Source organism: Triticum dicoccoides, unplaced genomic scaffold (assembly GCF_002162155.2).
Source record: "Triticum dicoccoides isolate Atlit2015 ecotype Zavitan unplaced genomic scaffold, WEW_v2.0 scaffold43700, whole genome shotgun sequence".
Classification (NCBI taxonomy): domain Eukaryota; kingdom Viridiplantae; phylum Streptophyta; class Magnoliopsida; order Poales; family Poaceae; genus Triticum; species Triticum dicoccoides.
The window spans coordinates 492-5,895 of record NW_021272332.1 but is presented as its reverse complement, the minus strand read 5'-3'; the positions used below and the strand labels follow the sequence as shown (position 1 = coordinate 5,895).

General features: G+C 46.9%; 9 non-coding genes and 1 pseudogene across 9 annotated transcripts; all 10 read left to right on the top strand.

The window, feature by feature from the left end:
- The first annotated feature begins 105 nt into the window (after positions 1–105).
- LOC119346606 lies at positions 106–224 on the top strand. Its single transcript, XR_005167833.1, has one exon. It is a non-coding gene; the product is annotated as a 5S ribosomal RNA (ribosomal RNA).
- A 367-nt stretch (positions 225–591) lies between these two features.
- LOC119346601 lies at positions 592–710 on the top strand. The gene has a single exon (XR_005167828.1). It is a non-coding gene; the product is annotated as a 5S ribosomal RNA (ribosomal RNA).
- Positions 711–1,077: 367 nt separating this feature from the next.
- Positions 1,078–1,196, top strand: LOC119346605. Its single transcript, XR_005167831.1, has one exon. It is a non-coding gene; the product is annotated as a 5S ribosomal RNA (ribosomal RNA).
- Positions 1,197–1,563: 367 nt separating this feature from the next.
- LOC119346600 lies at positions 1,564–1,682 on the top strand. Its single transcript, XR_005167826.1, has one exon. It is a non-coding gene; the product is annotated as a 5S ribosomal RNA (ribosomal RNA).
- Positions 1,683–2,516: 834 nt separating this feature from the next.
- Positions 2,517–2,635, top strand: LOC119346604. The gene has a single exon (XR_005167830.1). It is a non-coding gene; the product is annotated as a 5S ribosomal RNA (ribosomal RNA).
- Positions 2,636–3,002: 367 nt separating this feature from the next.
- On the top strand, positions 3,003–3,121 carry LOC119346599. Its single transcript, XR_005167825.1, has one exon. It is a non-coding gene; the product is annotated as a 5S ribosomal RNA (ribosomal RNA).
- Positions 3,122–3,488: 367 nt separating this feature from the next.
- On the top strand, positions 3,489–3,607 carry LOC119346603. Its single transcript, XR_005167829.1, has one exon. It is a non-coding gene; the product is annotated as a 5S ribosomal RNA (ribosomal RNA).
- Positions 3,608–3,974: 367 nt separating this feature from the next.
- Positions 3,975–4,093, top strand: LOC119346598. Its single transcript, XR_005167824.1, has one exon. It is a non-coding gene; the product is annotated as a 5S ribosomal RNA (ribosomal RNA).
- Positions 4,094–4,460: 367 nt separating this feature from the next.
- LOC119346597 lies at positions 4,461–4,579 on the top strand. The gene has a single exon (XR_005167823.1). It is a non-coding gene; the product is annotated as a 5S ribosomal RNA (ribosomal RNA).
- A 367-nt stretch (positions 4,580–4,946) lies between these two features.
- Positions 4,947–5,077, top strand: LOC119346602 (annotated as a pseudogene).
- Positions 5,078–5,404: the final 327 nt, after the last annotated feature.

Genomic DNA, 5,404 nt, shown 5'->3' with positions numbered 1-5,404 from the left:
TATCCATTGTTAGGGAACGGTTGTAATGGTAGTGAGAATGTAGAATCGTCTTTGGAGCGGACCTGGGAGTGGCAAGCATAAGGGACGAAGACGGGGAAACATGTCGGATGCGATCATACCAGCACTAAAGCACCGGATCCCATCAGAACTCCGAAGTTAAGCGTGCTTGGGCGAGAGTAGTACTAGGATGGGTGACCTCCTGGGAAGTCCTCGTGTTGCATTCCTTTTATAATTATTTTTTGCGCCTTGTGACAAACATATCGCACGTGCGCGATATATATTAATCCCGTTATATTATTTTTGACGTTTGCGATATGTTTAAGCTCGATGCTCATTGCTCGCGCGTCTTGGGGCGGCTTTGTGGCGCGAAGAGCGCTTTCTGAAAGGGGTGGAAAAAACTCGTGTTGCTGCGGTATGGAGGGAGGGGTGGAAATCGTGGAAAACTCGTCTCCGTGATTGAGCGGGAGAGTAAGTAGTATAGGACATTATCCATTGTTAGGGAACGATTGTAATGGTAGTGAGAATGTAGAATCGTCTTTGGAGCGGACCTGGGAGAGGCAAGCATAAGGGACGAAGACGGGGAAACATGTCGGATGCGATCATACCAGCACTAAAGCACCGGATCCCATCAGAAGTTTGAAGTTAAGCGTGCTTGGGCGAGAGTAGTACTAGGATGGGTGACCTCCTGGGAAGTCCTCGTGTTGCATTCCTTTTATAATTATTTTTTGCACCTTGTGACAAACATATCGCACGTGCGCGATATATATTAATCCCGTTATATTATTTTTGACGTTTGCGATATGTTTAAGCTCGATGCTCATTGCTCGCGCGTCTTGGGGCGGCTTTGTGGCGCAAAGAGCGCTTTCGGAAAGGGGTGGAAAAAACTCGTGTTGCTGCGGTATGGAGGGAGGGGTGGAAACCGTGGAAAACTCGTCTCCGTGATTGAGCGGGAGAGTAAGTAGTATAGGACATTATCCATTGTTAGGGAACGGTTGTAATGGTAGTGAGAATGTAGAATCGTCTTTGGAGCGGACCTGGGAGTGGCAAGCATAAGGGACGAAGACGGGGAAACATGTCGGATGCGATCATACCAGCACTAAAGCACCGGATCCCATCAGAACTCCGAAGTTAAGCGTGCTTGGGCGAGAGTAGTACTAGGATGGGTGACCTCCTGGGAAGTCCTCGTGTTGCATTCCTTTTATAATTATTTTTTGCGCCTTGTGACAAACATATCGCACGTGCGCGATATATATTAATCTTGTTATATTATTTTTGACGTTTGCGATATGTTTAAGTTCAATGCTCATTGCTCGCGCGTCTTGGGGCGGCTTTGTGGCGCGAAGAGCGCTTTCTGAAAGGGGTGAGAAAAACTCGTGTTGCTGCGGTATGGAGGGAGGGGTGGAAACCGTGGAAAACTCGTCTCCGTGATTGAGCGGGAGACTAAGTAGTATAGGACATTATCCATTGTTAGGGAACGGTTGTAATGGTAGTGAGAATGTAGAATCGTCTTTGGAGCGGACCTGGGAGTGGCAAGCATAAGGGACGAAGACGGAGAAACATGTCGGATGCGATCATACCAGCACTAAAGCACCGGATCCCATCAGAACTTTGAAGTTAAGCGTGCTTGGGCGAGAGTAGTACTAGGATGGGTGACCTCCTGGGAAGTCCTCGTGTTGCATTCCTTTTATAATTATTTTTTGCGCCTTGTGACAAACATATCGCACGTGCGCGATATATATTAATCCCGTTATATTATTTTTGACGTTTGCGATATGTTTAAGCTCGATGCTCATTGCTCGCGCGTCTTGGGGCGGCTTTGTGGCGCGAAGAGCGCTTTCTGAAAGGGGTGGAAAAAACTCGTGTTGCTGCGGTATGGAGGGAGGGGTGGAAACCGTGGAAAACTCGTCTCCGTGATTGAGCGGGAGAGTAAGTAGTATAGGACATTATCCATTGTTAGGGAACGGTTGTAATGGTAGTGAGAATGTAGAATCGTCTTTGGAGCGGACCTGGGAGTGGCAAGCATAAGGGACGAAGACGGGGAAACATGTCGGATGCGATCATACCAGCACTAAAGCACCGGATCCCATCAGAACTCCGAAGTTAAGCGTGCTTATGGGTGACCTCCTGGGAAGTCCTCGTGTTGCATTCCTTTTATAATTATTTTTTGCGCCTTGTGACAAACATATCGCACGTGCGCGATATATATTAATCCTGTTATATTATTTTTGACGTTTGCGATATGTTTAAGTTCAATGCTCATTGCTCGCGCGTCTTGGGGCGGCTTTGTGGCGCGAAGAGCGCTTTCTGAAAGGGGTGGAAAAAACTCGTGTTGCTGCGGTATGGAGGGAGGGGTGGAAACCGTGGAAAACTCGTCTCCGTGATTGAGCGGGAGACTAAGTAGTATAGGACATTATCCATTGTTAGGGAACGGTTGTAATGGTAGTGAGAATGTAGAATCGTCTTTGGAGCGGACCTGGGAGTGGCAAGCATAAGGGACGAAGACGGGGAAACATGTCGGATGCGATCATACCAGCACTAAAGCACCGGATCCCATCAGAACTCCGAAGTTAAGCGTGCTTGGGCGAGAGTAGTACTAGGATGGGTGACCTCCTGGGAAGTCCTCGTGTTGCATTCCTTTTATAATTATTTTTTGCGCCTTGTGACAAACATATCGCACGTGCGCGATATATATTAATCCCGTTATATTATTTTTGACGTTTGCGATATGTTTAAGCTCGATGCTCATTGCTCGCGCGTCTTGGGGCGGCTTTGTGGCGCGAAGAGCGCTTTCTGAAAGGGGTGGAAAAAACTCGTGTTGCTGCGGTATGGAGGGAGGGGAGGAAATCGTGGAAAACTCGTCTCCGTGATTGAGCGGGAGAGTAAGTAGTATAGGACATTATCCATTGTTAGGGAACGATTGTAATGGTAGTGAGAATGTAGAATCGTCTTTGGAGCGGACCTGGGAGTGGCAAGCATAAGGGACGAAGACGGGGAAACATGTCGGATGCGATCATACCAGCACTAAAGCACCGGATCCCATCAGAACTTTGAAGTTAAGCGTGCTTGGGCGAGAGTAGTACTAGGATGGGTGACCTCCTGGGAAGTCCTCGTGTTGCATTCCTTTTATAATTATTTTTTGCACCTTGTGACAAACATATCGCACGTGCGCGATATATATTAATCCCGTTATATTATTTTTGACGTTTGCGATATGTTTAAGCTCGATGCTCATTGCTCGCGCGTCTTGGGGCGGCTTTGTGGCGCGAAGAGCGCTTTCTGAAAGGGGTGGAAAAAACTCGTGTTGCTGCGGTATGGAGGGAGGGGTGGAAACCGTAGAAAACTCGTCTCCGTGATTGAGCGGGAGAGTAAGTAGTATAGGACATTATCCATTGTTAGGGAACGGTTGTAATGGTAGTGAGAATGTAGAATCGTCTTTGGAGCAGACCTGGGATTGGCAAGCATAAGGGACGAAGACGGGGAAACATGTCGGATGCGATCATACCAGCACTAAAGCACCGGATCCCATCAGAACTCCGAAGTTAAGCGTGCTTGGGCGAGAGTAGTACTAGGATGGGTGACCTCCTGGGAAGTCCTCGTGTTGCATTCCTTTTATAATTATTTTTTGCGCCTTGTGACAAACATATCGCACGTGCGCGATATATATTAATCCCGTTATATTATTTTTGACGTTTGCGATATGTTTAAGCTCGATGCTCATTGCTCGCGCGTCTTGGGGCGGCTTTGTGGCGCGAAGAGCGCTTTCTGAAAGGGGTGGAAAAAACTCGTGTTGCTGCGGTATGGAGGGAGGGGTGGAAACCGTGGAAAACTCGTCTCCGTGATTGAGCGGGAGAGTAAGTAGTATAGGACATTATCCATTGTTAGGGAACGGTTGTAATGGTAGTGAGAATGTAGAATCGTCTTTGGAGCGGACCTGGGATTGACAAGCATAAGGGACGAAGACGGGGAAACATGTCGGATGCGATCATACCAGCACTAAAGCACCGGATCCCATCAAAACTCCGAAGTTAAGCGTGCTTGGGCGAGAGTAGTACTAGGATGGGTGACCTCCTGGGAAGTCCTCGTGTTGCATTCCTTTTATAATTATTTTTTGCGCCTTGTGACAAACATATCGCACGTGCGCGATATATATTAATCCCGTTATATTATTTTTGGCGTTTGCGATATGTTTAAGCTCGATGCTCATTGCTCGCGCGTCTTGGGGCGGCTTTGTGGCGCGAAGAGCGCTTTCTGAAAGGGGTGGAAAAAACTCGTGTTGCTGCGGTATGGAGGGAGGAGTGGAAACCGTGGAAAACTCGTCTCCGTGATTGAGCGGGAGAGTAAGTAGTATAGGACATTATCCATTGTTAGGGAACGGTTGTAATGGTAGTGAGAATGTAGAATCGTCTTTGGAGCGGACCTGGGAGTGGCAAGCATAAGGGACGAAGACGGGGAAACATGTCGGATGCGATCATACCAGCACTAAAGCACCGGATCCCATCAGAACTCCGAAGTTAAGCGTGCTTGGGCGAGAGTAGTACTAGGATGGGTGACCTCCTGGGAAGTCCTCGTGTTGCATTCCTTTTATAATTATTTTTTGCGCTTTGTGACAAACATATCGCACGTGCGCGATATGTATTAATCCCGTTATATTATTTTTGGCGTTTGCGATATGTTTAAGCTCGATGCTCATTGCTCGCGCGTCTTGGGGCGGCTTTGTGGCGCGAAGAGCGCTTTTTGAAAGGGGTGGAAAAAACTCGTGTTGCTGCGGTATGGAGGGAGGGGTGGAAACCGTGGAAAACTCGTCTCCGTGATTGAGCGGGAGAGTAAGTAGTATAGGACATTATCCATTGTTAGGGAACGGTTGTAATGGTAGTGAGAATGTAGAATCGTCTTTCGAGCGGACCTGGGAGTGGCAAGCATAAGGGACAAAGACGGGAAAACATGTCGGATGCGATCATACCAGCACTAAAGCACCGGATCCCATCAGAACTCCGAAGTTAAGCGTGCTTGGGCGAGAGTAGTACTAGGATGGGTGATGTCACACCCTAGCTAGTCATGCATTAGAGTGTTGCATCATGTTTACTCTTTCATCAGAAACTTGAAATGGGGATCTGTGAAACCCTCAGAACCATTTTGAAAATGACCCAAATAAAAATTTCTCCAAAAGGGTCCAAGAAAATGCTCATGTTGCTCTCTGAAAATATTGGACAGAGATAAAAATCAAACCAATATTTTTAGTGGCTCATGGACATTTATTTTGGGCATTTGGAATTAATGCATAAATATTTGCATTGAAAATATATTAATTATATATATTAATATATGCCCAAATATTATGCCAATTATAAAAGAGCTCTGGAATAATATAAATAGCTCCTGCAAAAATTGGCATAAGTTAAATAAA